Source organism: Procambarus clarkii, chromosome 38 (assembly GCF_040958095.1).
Source record: "Procambarus clarkii isolate CNS0578487 chromosome 38, FALCON_Pclarkii_2.0, whole genome shotgun sequence".
In the NCBI taxonomy this organism is placed as follows: Eukaryota; Metazoa; Arthropoda; class Malacostraca; order Decapoda; family Cambaridae; genus Procambarus; species Procambarus clarkii.
In genome coordinates, this window is record NC_091187.1 from 13029625 (window position 1) to 13049460 (window position 19836).

Consider the following 19836-nt stretch of genomic DNA (forward strand, 5'->3'; position numbering starts at 1 on the left):
AGAGTAGAGCTTGAGTGAGGCCTGGAGCCGAGACTAGAGCTTGAGTGAGGCCTGGAGCCGAGACTAGAGCTTGAGTGAGGCCTGGAGCCGAGAGTAGAGCTTGAGTGAGGCCTGGAGCCGAGACTAGAGCTTGAGTGAGGCCTGGAGCCGAGAGTAGAGCTTGAGTGAGGCCTGGAGCCGAGACTAGAGCTTGAGTGAGGCCTGGAGCCGAGACTAGAGCTTGAGTGAGGCCTGGAGCCGAGAGTAGAGCTTGAGTGAGGCCTGGAGCCGAGACTAGAGCTTGAGTGAGGCCTGGAGCCGAGAGTAGAGCTTGAGTGAGGCCTGGAGCCGAGACTAGAGCTTGAGTGAGGCCTGGAGCCGAGACTAGAGCTTGAGTGAGGCCTGGAGCCGAGACTAGAGCTTGAGTGAGGCCTGGAGCCGAGACTAGAACTTCAGTGTGGACTAGAGCTTGAGCGAGGCCTGGGTTACAGAGCGGGAATAAGGCCGGAATTGGCTATCAGCTCTGTAGCGAGGTTGTATATAGCGTTTAGGGGGGTAGAAATAGCCTAAGCTACTCTATCCCTTTGAGATGTATTTATTGCTTATCTCAATAAACATACTTGAACTTGAACTTGTATAAAGCGCCTTGTGTGAGAGTTGGAACTAGACTCCTGGAGTGTTACATCGCGTGCTGACCGTGGTGCTGGAGGGGATGTTGTTGTTTTAGATTTAGTTACTCAGAACGAAGTGTCCATGTAGCACGGGTTATGGTGAACCCGTAAGCTGGAGGGGGGTGGAACGGGCCTTTTGTAGCCTGTAGGGACTGTTGAGGCTACTGATTGATTGTTGAAGACTGACCCACCGGCGTGAGTAGTCCGCAAGATGAGGCTACGATTGATGATTGATGGTGATTAAGCCACCCCAGAGGTGGCACGGGCATGAGTAGCCGCAAGATGAGGCTATGATTGATGATTAAGCCACCCAAGAGGTGGCCTTGTGTTGAACTGTATGCTTCTGCAGTGTTAATCATCACTTGGTCTGATGGGAAACTCGCTGGATACTTTTGACTTTCCTAAATGAAGGTAAATGAGCAAATAAACGTTAGAAAACATGTACTATTTTAATTACAGATGTAGGAAAAGGTAAGGAAGTATCGGGAGAAAGTGCTAAGCCATTCAGGCCGGGTGTAGAATGGTTAGTTAGTATGACTGCAAGTGTAATTACTGATATTATGGAGTTAATAGCTGGCACATTACAGATGATTAATGTGGTATGCTACATGTGAAAGGAAACGTACTTAACCATTTCTGTCCTGGGAATCGAACCTGAGTTCCTGGGTTGTCAGCCGATAACGAAGCCAACTCTTACTTTACAAAGTAAATCCATTAGAACGAAACTCCCCCCCCCCCCTTCCCCCATTTCTCACACCACCTGAATAGTTATCTAGATATCTTTGATGGTTGGTAACATATTATGATTACAGCTAGTAACAGTCTACTTGTAAACTGGCAAATGAGCCTTTGTCCTAAACAGAGATTATTCTCGGTTTCTAACTTTATTGTGTTATAAATCGTTGGCTTAAAATATAAAAAAGTATATGCTAAATTCGTTTTTTTTATTCAAGAGTTCTTACATTCTTGTAACTTTTCTTTGAAATGGTCTGAAGAATTTGGTTTTCCGTAAATGAAATTCTAGGAGATAGTCAAATAGTTTTTGAATTCAGCATTTCACATTTTTGAGAATAATACACCGTATTAATGTGGCCAAACGTAATAACATCTTCCCTAACCTAACCTTAACCAAATGTAACCATCCCATGAATAGGGAGTTTTCATGGTTAGTATTCATTCATTAAAATATATTGGATAGACAATGGCACTAATTATGTAGTGGTTTTGAAGTCATTTGCTCCAGAGGCTCCCCTCCCAGAGGACAGGTTGTGCTCTGGAGCACTTATGTAGCTTTATGTACACTGTACATCACCATTTGGTCACCATTTGGTCCGGGAGACATCTCCCGTCACGCAGGGTGCAGTCGCACCTCCACAGATCTCCAGTATCATCTTTTGATACTGGTAATGGCTCAAAAGGCCCACCACTTACGGGCTATTCATGCCCGTGCCATCTCTTGGGTGGCTTAATCTTCATCAATCAATCAATCACTGTACATATGGCATGTTTTTACCATGTCGTAGCTCAGTCGATTAAGGCAGCGTCTGGGATCCTCTCGGACGTAGGTTCGAACCCTCGTCACGGCCCTTGTGGATTTGTTCATTAGTCATGTTTTCTCGACAATATATTTTTTTTTTTTTTTTTTTTTTTTTTTTTTTTTTTTTTTTTTTTTTGAGATATATACAAGAGTTGTTACATTCTTGTACAGCCACTAGTACGCGTAGCGTTTCGGGCAGGTCCCTGGAATACGATCCCCTGCCGCGAAGAATCGTTTTTTCATCCAAGTACACATTTTACTGTTGCGTTAAACAGAGGCTACAGTTAAGGAATTGCGCCCAGTAAATCCTCCCCGGCCAGGATACGAACCCATGACATAGCGCTCGCGGAACGCCAGGCGAGTGTCTTACCACTACACCACGGAGACTGTGGATCCGTGGACTGTGGATATAATCTGGACTTTGAAATATCTCTACCGGCAAGGCTTTTCTGATAGCCATATATGCTCTTTGTGTCTGTAACTTCTAATAAATATGTATTTTATGAAAAGACAAATACAAATTATCATTGCAAAATATTACAGCAGTAGTTATTAAGTAAAACAATATTGGTGAACATTAAATGTCAGAGAAACAAGAGATTGGTAACTTTGTCCTTACTCAAGAAGACTTGCAGGTCTGAGGATTTGATTTGATTGTTGCCACCGGAGGCGGCTAGTATATTGTGCACCCCATACTCATGCTGTGAGCGGTAGCGCAAAAAGCATTACAGAGGGCACAAAAGGTCTTTATCAGACCTCATCTTAGATTATTACATAAACAATTTCATCTATCCTTCACACCTTATAGTTACAATGTCAGCTAGTTACAGAGAAAGTGCTATTTCAAGAGCTATATATTTACAGTAAGTCATCATACATTAATGGTAGGTCTTATCGCTAATACATAATAGTTGACCAATGGGGATATTACAGGTCTAAGGCTATTTATATATCATTGGTGTGTCTACAAATGACATTAAGTATATATTTTGTAAAAAAAAAGACATAAATATTTTCACAGTATATTATATAAATAAATAATAATAATAATAATAATAATAATAATTTTTATTTACAAGAAGGTACAATGGGTGTGTAAGATTACATAAGATTAGTATTTTTACATTCTTGCAAAGCCACTAACACACTAACGCTATTTCGGGCAGAAATATTAAGTAAATAGAAATTGTCAAAGATGATAACTTAAGAAAAGCCAATGACTGGTTATAACCATGTTTTTTATATTATTTTTTACTACAAAATGTTGTTCACTTATAAGGTTGTCAATTATTTTAAATATTATAAAAACAAATTAAATAATTAATGTCAAAATATTGTATACTAAGACAATGAATTTTAATTAAGACGTTTAACATAACTTTGTGTATATCTTTGAAATAACTCATACTCAAAAGATGCATAACAAATTATAAAATATAAAATAATAAAGACAAAATTCTTACCTAACCTCACCTAGGCAAGTATTTATGTATTAAAGCACACATTTTAATGTGATCAACACTTGTAATCATTCAATTTATATTATTGATAACTTTAAAGGTTATATTATATGGTGTTACAGTTTCTTCTAAAATAATAATGGTCATATAGTAAGAATACCCTTAGCTGGGTACTTGAAATTATTAAGTTATTGTTATATTTAGCATATTAAAATCTCATTTTTCTAATTTTATGCATTGCAAATAGTTTCTTGATTTGTCAATAATTGTCTGCTATTTCAAACAATGTTAGTAAGTTTACCAACAATATAGGCTTCTCTTAAAAAGAGAGGCCTATATAGCTGGTTTTGAAGTTAAAAAATAAAAGGTTCAGAATGAATAATATAATGAGTTATGTATTACTAGGAAAGGTAGATTATCATAAATTGTTGTTGACTTGTGTACTGTAACTATTAATGGCATTAGAAGTACTCACCTAATTGTGCTTGCGGGGGTTGAGCTTTGGCTCTTTGGTCCCGCCTCTCAACTGTCAATCAACTGGTGTACAGATTCCTGAGCCTACTGGGCTCTATCATACCTACATTTGAAACTGTGTATGGAGTCAGCCTCCACCACATCACTTCCTAGTGCATTCCATTTATTAACTACTCTGACACTGAAAAAATTCTTTCTAACGTCTCTGTGGCTCATCTGGGTACTAAGTTTCCACCTGTGTCCCCTTGTTCGTGTCCCACCCGTGCTGAAGAGTTTGTCTTTGTCCACCCTGTCAATTCCCCTGAGAATTTTGTAGGTGGTTATCATGTCTCCCCTTACTCTTCTGTTTTCCAGGGATGTGAGGTTCAGCTCCTTTAGCCTTTCCTCGTAGCTCAATCCTCTCAGTTCCGGGACGAGCCTGGTGGCATACCGCTGAATCTTCTCTAACTTTGTCTTGTGTTTAACTAGGTATGGACTCCAGGCTGGAGCTGCATACTCCAGGATTGGTCTTACATAAGTGGTATACAGGGTTCTGAAAGATTCCTTACACAAGTTTCTGAAGGCAGTTCTTATGTTGGCCAGTCTAGCATATGCCGCTGATGATATTCTTTTGATGTGGGCCTCTGGGGACAGGTTCGGTGTGATATCAACCCCCAGATCCTTCTCTCTATTTGATTCTTGCAGGATTTCCCCTCCCAGATGATACCTTGTGTTCAGCCTCCTGCTCCCTTCGCCTAATTTCATCACCTTACACTTTCCAGAGTTGAACTTCAGCAGCCATTTTCTAGACCATTCCTCCAGTTTATCCAGGTCATCCTGTAGTCTCTGTCTATCTTCATCCGTCTTGATTCTTCTCATAATTTTTGCATCATCAGCAAACATCGAGAGGAATGAGTCTATACCCTCTGGAAGATCGTTCACATATATTAGAAACAGGATGGGTCCAAGTACTGAGCCCTGTGGGACTCCGCTGGTGACATCTCGCCACTCTGATGTCTTCCCCCTCACCGTTACTCGCTGTTTCCTGTTGCTTAAGTACTCCCTTATCCACTGGAGCACCTTCCCTTTTACTCCTGCCTGTTGCTCCAACTTTTTTAACAGCCTTTTATGGGGTACTGTGTCGAAGGCTTTTTGGCAATCCAGGAAAATGCAGTCGGCCCACCCTTCTCTTTCCTGCCTAATTTTCGTTGCCTGGTCATAAAATTCTATTAACCCTGTGAGGCACGATTTACCATCTCTGAACCCATGTTGGTGGAATTAGAAGTGTAGCCATTACTGGTGTTTGCAGTTTTCTTCATGCATTCAGCATCATGTCATATGAACCTCAGTATATATGTGAACCTCGTTCACATATATTAGAAACAGGATGGGTCCAAGTACTGAGCCCTGTGGGACTCCGCTGGTGACATCTCGCCGCTCTGATGTCTTCCCCCTCACCGTTACTCGCTGTTTCCTGTTGCTTAAGTACTCCCTTATCCACTGGAGCACCTTCCCTTTTACTCCTGCCTGTTGCTCCAACTTTTTTAACAGCCTTTTATGGGGTACTGTGTCGAAGGCTTTTTGGCAATCCAGGAAAATGCAGTCGGCCCACCCTTCTCTTTCCTGCCTAATTTTCGTTGCCTGGTCATAAAATTCTATTAACCCTGTGAGGCACGATTTACCATCTCTGAACCCATGTTGGTGGCATTAGAAGTGTAGCCATTACTGGTGTTTGCAGTTTTCTTCATGCATTCAGCATCATGTCATATGAACCTCAGTATTTTTTACATAATGTATAATTATACTGTACTAGGCAGTACTACTTTACATTATTTTTTCCTTGTATAAATTGGAATTTACTTAATTTTGTAAAGTAAATTATAGAAGTGCAAGCATTTATGAATAAGGTTAAACAATGATTAGCTAATTAAGGCTATTTTACTAATTAAAATGCCATGTAAAATAAAAAATCTAAGATATGAGTAGTTTTGAACAATATATTTTAAACCAAACCATTTAACCAATGATCATTCTGTTCCCGCCAAAACACACAACGAAACGTCAGCGTTGCCACAACGTTTGAAACAAGTTTTAACACTTACTAACAAGTTGTAACAACGTTGTAATACGTCACAGAAACGTTATAACAAGATGTAACAAATTTATCACAAGTTGTAACAAACGGAAAATTATGGACAGTTACTTTGTGTGTTTACAGAGTTGGATCCACTTTTTATGACAGTTGCACAAGAAATTGATTGATAATTAATCACGGGCTAAATATATTTCCTCTGGCCTTCACTTGCCTTAATTAAAACGTCCAAATAAATCTTTATTACATCTCCAACATTTGAGTTACACTTCCGTCTGGATTTGTATCCGTGTATGAATACACTCTGGCTGCCTGTCCCCCAACACAATAAATTATTATTAAATTATTTAAACCACGGGAGAGAGATATGAGGCTACAGGAGTTTACTGGCCAACCAGCGAGGATAATTTATTCCTGTACATCATTTTGAGCTAAACTTAACTATCTATATACTGGGTATACCGAGATAAACTTAACTATCTATATACTGGGTATACCGAGATAAACTTAACTATCTATATACTGGGTATACCGAGATAAACCTAACTATCTATATACTGGGTATACCGAGATAAACTTAACTATTTATATACTGGGTATACCTAGATAAACCTAACTATCTATATACTGGGTATACCGAGATAAACTTAACTATCTATATACTGGGTATACCGAGATAAACTTAACTATCTATATACTGGGTATACCGAGAAGTTTGTTAAACCTCTCGGTGAATATATGAACTCAATTTGTTGACATACATCAGCTGATATAAAAGATTCGTGATTGTTCAATAGTCCAACTGAGCTAACAACGTGATTGGCTAAACGATAAGATGAATAATCATAGGTACGAATCCTCCTCCACACCTGCTGATTTTCTCAAGATGAAGAGTGTTACCTTCACTTTGATTGGCCATTCGAAAAGTAATAGTGACCTCTGTCGAGAAACGGGTGAAGCAGTTGGTAGTAGTCGGGATCTTTCTCGACTCACAGTCGGGAATTCTGAGTTCGAATCCCGATCGGGACAGGAAGTGACGTGTTTGTGATTGTATGGAGAATGTGAAAGGAGGTTATCTTGAGGTTATCTTGAGATGATTTCGGGGCTTTAGTGTCCCGCGGCCCGGTCCTCGACCAGGCCTCCACCCCCAGGAAGCAGCCCGTGACAGCTGACTAACACCCAGGTACCTATTTTACTGCTAGGTAACAGGGACATAGGGTGAAAGAAACTCTGCCCATTGTTTCTCGCCGGCGCCTGGGATCGAACCCAGGACCACAGGATCACAAGTCCAGCGTGCTGTCCGCTCGGCCGACCCCTCGGTGTGAAGGAAGGAAGGAGGTGTGAAGGTCCACCCCCGTGCCCATCCTTAAGAAGGATCGGCCCCTATTGCGACTCTTGTTAAAGCTAGAATTGTGGTTTTGTTTCAACAGTTTTTCACTTGCTCTTCTTAATGTTTTAGGTTCTGAGAGAGAGAAACAACCCAGGTATCGCCGGGTATACCATCAGGAATATGTTGAAATATACCCGACATATGTTGCTAACCTTTTAAAAGTAAACTGTTTACTGATATTTTTTTATGAGATATATACAAGAGTTGTTACATTCTTGTACAGCCACTAGTACGCGTAGCGTTACAGGCAGGTCCCTGGAATACGATCCCCTGCCGCGAAGAATCGTTGTTACAACCAAGTACACATTTTACTGTTGAGTTAAACAGAGGCTACAGTTAAGGATTTGCGCCCAGTAAATCCTCCCCGGTCAGGATACGAACCCATGACAAAGCGCTCGCGGAACGCCAGGCGAGTGTCTTACCACTGCACCACGGAGACTGGCATCATCCTTCATGTTACCTCGCTGCCTTACGCCTGGCTCCGTCTCAGACGTGAAACTTGATAAACAACTACAGTATATACCTTTTTTTGTTTGCAGCTGAGCTATGGTGCCTGCGACGGGCTGCAAATACCAACAGTCTGGCAGATCAGACCGCAGGAGCAGTGACCCGGGCCCCCACCCCTCCCCACAACCCGGACCGACCTTGAGATTACCTTGAGATGATTTCGGGGCTTAGCGTCCCCGCGGCCCGGTCCTCGACCAGGCCTCCACAAGGTAAGCCCAACAGTTTCTGTGAATGATTAAAAAGGAACAGAAAATAATAGCGAATAGATTTTTTTTGACGTTGTAGTCAGTATTCCCGTCACTTAATATACCTCCTCCGTCTTCCCCCAAAAGCCGAATCGTCTTGAGAATTTAAGATAAGCATGACAGATTAGTATGTCAAAAAGTCAATTATTTTCGCATTACAAATTTAGATGTTCATATTTTGCGGCCACGAGTACGGTCTTGGCATCACCAAACGCACTTAATGCCATATACAGCTTTACCAAGACGGTGAGTCTGTTGCCACTACATCGGCATATATTATGGGCATACGTCATGGGCATACATCACGGGCATACATCATGGGCATACAATATGGGCATACATCATGGGCATACATCATGGGCATACAATATGGGCATACATCACGGGCATACATCATGGGCATACAATATGGGCATACATCATGGGCATACAATATGGGCATACATCACGGGCATACATCATGGGCATACAATATGGGCATACATCACGGGCATACATCATGGGCATACATCACGGGCATACATCATGGGCATACAATATGGGCATACATCACGGGCATACGTCATGGGCATACATCACGGGCATACATCACGGGCATACGTCATGGGCATACATCACGGGCATACAACACGAGCATACATCACGGGCATACATCATGGGCATACAATATGGGCATACATCACGGGCATACGTCATGGGCATACATCACGGGCATACATCACGGGCATACAATATGGGCATACATCACGGGCATACATCATGGGCATACAATATGGGCATACATCACGGGCATACATCACGGGCATACATCATGGGCATACATCACGGGCATACATCACGGGCATACAATATGGGCATACATCACGGGCATACATCACGGGCATACATCATGGGCATACAATATGGGCATACATCACGGGCATACATCATGGGCATACAATATGGGTACCCAAAGTCGTCCTCCCTTGTCCATAACATTATCTCTTAACACAAGAGATGCGAGCATATTTTCCTTCCTGGTTACTTGGTGTTATTTTCTGATGGTTAATGTCTCCCATTACGGGCTCACCATAGCCCGTGCTGCTTGGAACTGCTTGTTCCAAGTAGTGAATCTTTAACAACAACAACAACCCAAGTACAGAATATGGCTGTTAGTCCCTTCAAGATGTGCTTGGACCTTCTCCTCAGTGTAGGGAACGACAGTCATAATAGAGCCCACAGAGATACGTAGAGGAGAGGGATAATAGAGCCAACAGAGAGAGGAGAGTCATAATAAAGCCCACAGAGATACGTAGAGGAGAGGGATAATAGAGCTAACAGAGATAGAGGAGAGTCATAATAGAGCCGGCAGAGATACGTAGAGGAGAGGGATAATAGAGCTAACAGAGATAGAGGAGAGTCATAATAGAGCCAACAGACAAAAATGAGAGTCATAATAGAGCCAACAGACATAGAGGAGAGTCATAATAGAGCCGGGAGAGATACGTAGAGGAGAGGGATAATAGAGCCAACAGAGATAGAGGAGAGTCATAATATAGCCAACAGACATAGAGGAGAGTCATAATATAGCCAACAGACATAGAGGAGAGTCATAATAAAGCCGACAGAGAGAGGTAGAGGAGTCATAATAGAGCCAACAGGGAGAGTAGAGGAGTCATAATAGAGCCGACAGAGAGAGGTAGAGGAGAGTCATAATAGAGCCAACAGGGAGAGGAGAGTCATAATAGAGCCGACAGAGAGAGGTCGAGGAGAGTCATAATAGACCACGCAGTAGCCAGACATTCCACAAGAAAATACCTGAGCATCATGCACACGACTGAAGAAAGACACCCAATTGAAAAGGAAGGAAAGAGGAGAGGTAAGTTTGGGGGGGGGGGGGCGGGGGAAGGAAGGGAAAGAAACCATTGATCTAGGCCTAGGAGGCGGAGACGGAGAAGAGATTCCAGGAGCCTACAGCTCTGGAAGGTTCCAGGTCAAACCCCAGTCTCGCCCTGCCGTCGTCTTCAATCTCCTCTTGATTGCTTTTTGGTGAAATCTCTTGGCTACAAACTGGTAGTTAATAAATATGAATTGGTGTTATGGTTTCCGATGGCGGGCAGCGAGCTTCAACGCCACCTCTTCCCGCCAAGATCTTCCCGCCAAGATGATGTCGGCTCGGCGACGCGCAGCGGTGACGCTTCTCTCAATACCTTTCTTGCGTTACTAGTCCATAAGCTCTTGAGCCGGAAGGTACACAATCGTGTAAGAGCGGGGTGTTACATGTGTCCGTATGGCAGTGGGTGTCCCAGTCAAGAATGGTCGGGCCATCATGGGAGAGAACTCTCACGACAAAAGGAGGAGGAAAGGTGCGCCCCCTTGAGGAGGCACCTGGCATGGCCGCCACTCTTGTCGCACACCCTCTCCGTCACGCTCCCCAAATATCTCACATATAAACACGCGCGCACGCCCGCACACACGCAGATACTGTGTGACACATAGACACACACGCACACGAACAAGGGGACTCAGGTGGAGACTGAGTACCCAAATGAGCCACAGGGACTTTAGAAAGAACTTTTTTAGTGTCAGAGTGGTTGACAAATGGATTGCATTAGACAGTGATGTGGTGGAGGCTGACTCCATACACAATTTCAAATGTATATATGATCATTGTGCATCACCTACATGAGACTAGTCCTTCAGCATGCAGCGTGGACCCCCTACTTTACACAACATATAAGGAAAATTGAAACAATGAAGATATGCAACGAGGCTCGTCCCGGAATTATCTGGGATAAAGATATGATCAGTTAAACTATCAGTATGACTATATTCCCCTGGGGATAGTCCCTGGGCTAGTCCCCTGGGGACAGTCCCTGGCCTAGTCTCCTGGGGATAGTCCCTGGCCTAGTCCCCTGGGGATAGTCCCTGGCCTAGTCCCCTGGGGATAGTCCCTGGCATAGTCCCCTGGGAATAGTCCCTGGGCTAGTCCCCTGGGATAGTCTCTGGGCTAGTCCCCTTGGGATAGTCCCTGGGCTAGTCCCCTGGGGATAGTCTCAGGGCTAGCCCCCTGGGGATAGTCCCTGGGCTAGTCCCCAGGGGATAGTCCCTGGGCTAGTCCCCAGGGGATAGTCTCTGGGCTAGTCCCCTGGGGATAGTCTCTGGGCTAGTCCCCTGGGAATAGTCCCTGGGCTAGTCCCCTGGGGATAGTCCGTGGTCTAGTCCCCTGGGGATAGTCCCTGGGCTAGTCCCCAGGAGATAGTCCTTGGTCTAGTCCCCTGGGGATAGTCCGGGGGCTAGTCCCCTGGGGATAGTTTCTGGGCTAGTCCCCTGGGGATAGTCTCTGGGCTAGCCCCCTGGGGATAGTTCCTGGGTTAGTCCCCTGGGGATAGTCCGGGGGCTAGTCCCCTGGGGATAGTCCGTGGGCTAGTCCCCTGGGGATAGTTTCTGGGCTAGTCCCCTGGGCTAGTCCCCTGGGGATAGTCTCTGGGCTAGTCCCCTGGGGATAGTCTCTGGGCTAGTCCCCTGGGGATAGTCCCTGGGCTATTCCCCTGGGGATAGTCCCTGGGCTAGTCCCCTGGGGATAGTCCCAGGGATAGTCCCCTGGGGATAGTCTCTGGGCTAGTCCCCTGGGGATAGTCTCTGGGCTAGTCCCCTGGGGATAGTCCCTGGGCTAGTCCCCTGGGGATAGTCCCTGGGCTAGTCCCCTGGGGATAGTCCCTGGGCTAGTCCCCTGGGGATAGTCCCTGGGCTAGTCCCCTGGGGATAGTCCCAGGGATAGTCCCCTGGGGATAGTCCCTGGGGATAGTCCCTGGGCTAGTCCCCTGGGGATAGTCTCTGGGCTAGTCCCCTGGGGATAGTCCCTGGGAAAGTCCCCTGGGGATAGTCCCTGGGCTAGTCCCCTGGGGATAGTCTCTGGGCTAGTCCCCTGGGGATAGTCCCTGGTCTAGTCCCCTGGGGATAGTCCCTGGTCTAGTCCCCTGGGGATAGTCTCTGGGCTAGTCCCCTGGGGATAGTCCCTGGGCTAGTCCCCTGGGGATAGTCTCTGGGCTAGTCCCCTGGGGATAGTCCCTGGGCTAGTCCCCTGGGGATAGTCCCTGGGCTAGTCCCCTGGGGATAGTCCCAGGGATAGTCCCCTGGGGATAGTCTCTGGGCTAGTCCCCTGGGGATAGTCCCTGGGGATAGTCCCTGGGCTAGTCCCCTGGGGATAGTCCCTGGGCTAGTCCCCTGGGGATAGTCCCTGGGAAAGTCCCCTGGGGATAGTCTCTGGGCTAGTCCCCTGGGGATAGTCCCTGGGCTAGTCCCCTGGGGATAGTCTCTGGGCTAGTCCCCTGGGGATAGTCCCTGGTCTAGTCCCCTGGGGATAGTCTCTGGGCTAGTCCCCTGGGGATAGTCTCTGGGCTAGTCCCCTGGGGATAGTCCCTGGTCTAGTCCCCTGGGGATAGTCCCTGGGCTAGTCCCCTGGGGATAGTCTCTGGGCTAGTCCCCTGGGGATAGTCCCTGGTCTAGTCCCCTGGGGATAGTCTCTGGGCTAGTCCCCTGGGGATAGTCCCTGGTCTAGTCCCCTGGGGATAGTCTCTGGGCTAGTCCCCTGGGGATAGTTCCTGGTCTAGTCCCCTGGGGATAGTCTCTGGGCTAGTCCCCTGGGGATAGTCCCTGGGCTAGTCCCCTGGGGATAGTCTCTGGGCTAGTCCCCTGGGGATAGTCCCTGGTCTAGTCCCCTGGGGATAGTCCCTGGGCTAGTCCCCTGGGGATAGTCTCTGGGCTAGTCCCCTGGGGATAGTCCTTGGCCTAGTCCCCTGGGGATAGTCCCTGGGCTATTCCCCTGGGGATAGTCCTTGGTCTAGTCCCCTGGGGATAGTCCCTGGTCTAGTCCCCTGGGGATAGTCCCTGGGCTAGTCCCCTGGGGATAGTCCCTGGTCTAGTCCCCTGGGGATAGTCCCTGGTCTAGTCCCCTGGGGATAGTCCCTGGTCTAGTCCCCTGGGGATAGTCCCTGGGCTAGTCCCCTGGGGATAGTCCCTGGCTATTAAAACGATAGAGTTTGAAAATGAACTGAAAGAAACAAACTACATTCATAATTTTCAAAAGTAGATATGATAGACACGCACACTTTAGTAGTTATTGCATGAGAGAAGCTGGAAAGGCGGGGTCCAAGAGCTGAGAGCTCGAGCCTGCAGGCACAAACAGAAAGATACACCGCTGAGTCCCTTATCTACAATCTTCCCTCTCTTTCACAACCTTTGTTCTCCTTCACCACCTTCCCTCACTCCTTCGCCACCTTCCCTTACCCCTTCACCACCTTCCCTTACCCCTTCACCACCTTCCCTTACCCCTTCACCACCTTCCCTCACTCCTTCGCCACCTTCCCTTACCCCTTCACCACCTTCCCTTACCCCTTCACCACCTTCCCTCACTCCTTCACCACCTTCCCTTTCTCCTTCGCCACCTTCCCTCACTCCTTCACCACCTTCCCTTACCCCTTCACCACCTTCCCTCACTCCTTCATCACTTTCCCTTACTCCTTCATCACCTTCCCTTACTCCTTCATCACCTTCCCTTTCTCCTTCGCCACCTTCCCTCACTCCTTCACCACCTTCCCTTACTCCTTCACCACCTTCCCTTACTCCTTCACCACCTTCCCTTACCCCTTCACCACCTTCCCTTACTCCTTCACCACCTTCCCTCACTCCTTCACCACCTTCCCTTACTCCTTCACCACCTTCCCTTACCCCTTCACCACCTTCCCTTACTCCTTCACCACCTTCCCTTACCCCTTCACCACCTTCCCTTACTCCTTCACCACCTTCCCTCACTCCTTCACCACCTTCCCTTACTCCTTCACCACCTTCCCTTACTCCTTCACCACCTTCCCTTACCCCTTCACCACCTTCCCTCACTCCTTCACCACCTTCCCTCACTCCTTCACCACCTTCCCTTACTCCTTCACCACCTTCCCTCACTCCTTCATCACCTTCCCTTACTCCTTCACCACCTTCCCTTACCCCTTCACCACCTTCCCTTACTCCTTCACCACCTTCCCTTACTCCTTCACCACCTTCCCTTACTCCTTCACCACCTTCCCTTACTCCTTCACCACCTTCCCTTACTCCTTCACCACCTTCCCTTACTCCTTCATCACCTTCCCTCACCCCTTCATCACCTTCCCTCACTCCTTCACCACCTTCCCTTACTCCTTCATCACCTTCCCTTACTCCTTCACCACCTTCCCTTACTCCTTCACCACCTTCCCTTACTCCTTCACCACCTTCCCTCACTCCTTCATCACCTTCCCTCACTCCTTCACCACCTTCCCTTACCCCTTCACCACCTTCCCTTACTCCTTCACCACCTTCCCTCACTCCTTCACCACCTTCCCTTACTCCTTCACCACCTTCCCTTACTCCTTCATCACCTTCCCTTACTCCTTCACCACCTTCCCTCACTCCTTCACCACCTTCCCTTACCCCTTCATCACCTTCCCTCACTCCTTCACCACCTTCCCTTACCCCTTCATCACCTTCCCTCACTCCTTCATCACCTTCCCTTACTCCTTCACCACCTTCCCTTACCCCTTCACCACCTTCCCTTACTCCTTCATCACCTTCCCTTACCCCTTCACCACCTTCCCTCACTCCTTCACCACCTTCCCTCACTCCTTCACCACCTTCCCTTACTCCTTCACCACCTTCCCTCACTCCTTCACCACCTTCCCTCACTCCTTCATCACCTTCCCTTACTCCTTCATCACCTTCCCTTACCCCTTCACCACCTTCCCTCACTCCTTCATCACTTTCCCTTACTCCTTCATCACCTTCCCTTACCCCTTCACCACCTTCCCTTACTCCTTCACCACCTTCCCTTACCCCTTCACCACCTTCCCTTACCCCTTCACCACCTTCCCTCACTCCTTCATCACTTTCCCTTACTCCTTCATCACCTTCCCTTACTCCTTCATCACCTTCCCTTTCTCCTTCGCCACCTTCCCTTACTCCTTCACCACCTTCCCTTACTCCTTCACCACCTTCCCTTACCCCTTCACCACCTTCCCTTACCCCTTCACCACCTTCCCTCACTCCTTCATCACTTTCCCTTACTCCTTCATCACCTTCCCTCACTCCTTCATCACCTTCCCTTTCTCCTTCGCCACCTTCCCTTACTCCTTCACCACCTTCCCTCACTCCTTCACCACCTTCCCTTACTCCTTCACCACCTTCCCTTACTCCTTCATCACCTTCCCTTACTCCTTCACCACCTTCCCTTACCCCTTCACCACCTTCCCTTACCCCTTCACCACCTTCCCTCACTCCTTCATCACTTTCCCTTACTCCTTCATCACCTTCCCTTACTCCTTCATCACCTTCCCTTACTCCTTCACCACCTTCCCTTACCCCTTCACCACCTTCCCTCACTCCTTCATCACCTTCCCTTACTCCTTCACCACCTTCCCTTACTCCTTCATCACCTTCCCTTTCTCCTTCGCCACCTTCCCTCACTCCTTCACCACCTTCCCTTACCCCTTCACCACCTTCCCTTACTCCTTCACCACCTTCCCTTACCCCTTCACCACCTTCCCTTACTCCTTCACCACCTTCCCTTACCCCTTCATCACCTTCCCTTACTCCTTCATCACCTTCCCTTACTCCTTCACCACCTTCCCTTACCCCTTCACCACCTTCCCTTACTCCTTCACCACCTTCCCTTACCCCTTCATCACCTTCCCTCACTCCTTCATCACCTTCCCTTACTCCTTCATCACCTTCCCTTACTCCTTCACCACCTTCCCTCACTCCTTCATCACCTTCCCTTACTCCTTCATCACCTTCCCTTACCCCTTCACCACCTTCCCTTACTCCTTCACCACCTTCCCTTACCCCTTCATCACCTTCCCTTACTCCTTCATCACCTTCCCTTACTCCTTCACCACCTTCCCTTACCCCTTCACCACCTTCCCTTACTCCTTCACCACCTTCCCTTACCCCTTCATCACCTTCCCTCACTCCTTCATCACCTTCCCTTACTCCTTCATCACCTTCCCTTACTCCTTCACCACCTTCCCTCACTCCTTCATCACCTTCCCTCACTCCTTCATCACCTTCCCTTACTCCTTCATCACCTTCCCTTACTCCTTCACCACCTTCCCTCACTCCTTCACCACCTTCCCTCACTCCTTCACCACCTTCCCTTACTCCTTCACCACCTTCCCTTACTCCTTCACCACCTTCCCTTACTCCTTCACCACCTTCCCTTACCCCTTCATCACCTTCCCTCACTCCTTCATCACCTTCCCTTACTCCTTCACCACCTTCCCTTACTCCTTCACCACCTTCCCTTACTCCTTCATCACCTTCCCTTTCTCCTTCGCCACCTTCCCTCACTCCTTCACCACCTTCCCTCACTCCTTCATCACCTTCCCTTACTCCTTCACCACCTTCCCTTACTCCTTCACCACCTTCCCTTACCCCTTCACCACCTTCCCTCACTCCTTCATCACCTTCCCTTACTCCTTCACCACCTTCCCTTACTCCTTCACCACCTTCCCTCACTCCTTCATCACCTTCCCTTACTCCTTCACCACCTTCCCTTACTCCTTCATCACCTTCCCTTTCTCCTTCGCCACCTTCCCTCACTCCTTCACCACCTTCCCTCACTCCTTCATCACCTTCCCTTACTCCTTCACCACCTTCCCTTACTCCTTCACCACCTTCCCTTACCCCTTCACCACCTTCCCTTACTCCTTCACCACCTTCCCTTACTCCTTCACCACCTTCCCTTACTCCTTCACCACCTTCCCTTACTCCTTCACCACCTTCCCTTACTCCTTCGCCACCTTCCCTTACTCCTTCACCACCTTCCCTCACTCCTTCGCCACCTTCCCTTACCCCTTCATCACCTTCCCTCACTCCTTCATCACCTTCCCTTACTCCTTCACCACCTTCCCTTACTCCTTCACCACCTTCCCTTACTCCTTCATCACCTTCCCTTACTCCTTCGCCACCTTCCCTCACTCCTTCATCACCTTCCCTTACTCCTTCATCACCTTCCCTTACCCCTTCATCACCTTCCCTTACTCCTTCATCACCTTCCCTTACCCCTTCACCACCTTCCCTTACTCCTTCATCACCTTCCCTCACTCCTTCATCACCTTCCCTTTCTCCTTCACCACCTTCCCTCACTCCTTCACCACCTTCCCTTTCTCCTTCGCCACCTTCCCTCACTCCTTCATCACCTTCCCTTTCTCCTTCGCCACCTTCCCTCACTCCTTCATCACCTTCCCTTACTCCTTCATCACCTTCCCTTACCCCTTCATCACCTTCCCTTTCTCCTTCACCACCTTCCCTCACTCCTTCATCACCTTCCCTTACTCCTTCACCACCTTCCCTTTCTCCTTCACCACCTTCCCTCACTCCTTCATCACCTTCCCTTTCTCCTTCGCCACCTTCCCTCACTCCTTCATCACCTTCCCTTTCTCCTTCGCCACCTTCCCTCACTCCTTCATCACCTTCCCTTTCTCCTTCGCCACCTTCCCTCACTCCTTCACCACCTTCCCTTACTCCTTCACCACCTTCCCTTACCCCTTCACCACCTTCCCTTACCCCTTCACCACCTTCCCTTACTCCTTCATCACCTTCCCTTTCTCCTTCACCACCTTCCCTCACTCCTTCATCACCTTCCCTTACCCCTTCATCACCTTCCCTTTCTCCTTCACCACCTTCCCTCACTCCTTCATCACCTTCCCTTACTCCTTCATCACCTTCCCTTACTCCTTCACCACCTTCCCTTTCTCCTTCACCACCTTCCCTCACTCCTTCATCACCTTCCCTTACTCCTTCACCACCTTCCCTTTCTCCTTCACCACCTTCCCTCACTCCTTCATCACCTTCCCTTACCCCTTCATCACCTTCCCTTTCTCCTTCACCACCTTCCCTCACTCCTTCATCACCTTCCCTTACTCCTTCATCACCTTCCCTTACTCCTTCATCACCTTCCCTTACTCCTTCACCACCTTCCCTCACTCCTTCATCACCTTCCCTTACTCCTTCATCACCTTCCCTTACTCCTTCACCACCTTCCCTTTCTCCTTCGCCACCTTCTCTACTCTAGTCACCACTTTTCTTACTCTTCATCACTTTCCCTTCATCCCTGTTGCTCTTTATTTAATCACCACGTTGAAAATAATGGGTTAGATGAGTCTTAGGGTAGCGTCTGTTATGTAGCGAGATTGGACTTTAGCATTATGGACATGCAAATGGGGGTAAATAGACCCCATTTGACCCCGCCTATGACTACCACCTGGAGCAAGACCATCATACTGCAAAGTTTGGTGAGGCTAGCCCAGGCGTCAGGCCCCCAAACTCGAACAGACAGACAGCTAACCAGACAGACTTTCTTATAATAATCGATAATTATGCCTAAGATATCAGGGAACAAGTCTTGGAAGTAAATGCAAATGGGATACATGATCTTACCCTTGGCGCCAGCAACAATGGGGGTCTTCAGGAGGGGGCGAGGGACCCCCAGTGGCAGGGGGGAGGGGGTGGCGAGGGGTGTTACAGTAGGGGGTGAGGGACGTACGGTTGTGGGCCAAGGGGGGGATGAGTGACCGAGGGACCGTGTGGGTGGAAGGGGGGGCATCGGGGGAACATACAGCTCACCCATAACCCCCACTCTCAGCTTCCTTCCCTCGCCCCCACAGGTATAAACACCTCTCTAGCCTTTGTATACGTAAAAGACGGGTGCTTGAGCATCGCCCCGCGCGTCCCGGGAGGACCTGGGCGGGGTCCAACTGGAAGATTATTGTACCCAGTTTTATCCTCAAAGACTTTTATGACGGTAAATATTGCCTTTATAACTCCTGTGGTATTCCTCGACAACTTATTAGTTCCAGTATTATTTACATACGCCCCTATCTCCACCGAGCACCGGTGTATCTGCGGCCATGCACGGGCAGACCAATACGGCAGCCATGGTCTCATCTGTCGTAAGACACAGGGAAACATTGCCAGACATGAAGCAGTCAATGACATCATCAAGAGAAGTTTGGCTACAGCTGGGTGTCCAGCATAAAGGGAACCTCAGTTGTACAGACCTGATAACAGTAACAAACGCTCAGATGGAGTCACCCTGCAGCCATGGAGGGAAGGTAAACAGGTCGTATGGGATTACACGTGTGCGTCTATATTGGCTGATACCTATCTACCTTACAGCACAGCTGAGGGAGGCGGGGCGGCCACCTTCAGGGAGACCCAGAAAATCCACAAGTACAGAGACCTAGAACGTTGTTACAGGTTCGTGCCGATAGGGTCTGAGACTCTGGGCGCCTGGGGTAAATGTGCACTTAAGTTCCTAAAGGAGGTGGGCAAGGAACTCACTGGGAAAACTAAAGACTCACGAGCGACCAGTTTCCTGTTCCAGCGCCTCAGTGTCGCAGTTCAGAGAGGAAATGCGTGCTGTATCCTGGGTACGCGCCCAACCTCCGAGGAGCTGGACGAGGTCTTCGAACGCTGAGTGTTATATTGTTATAT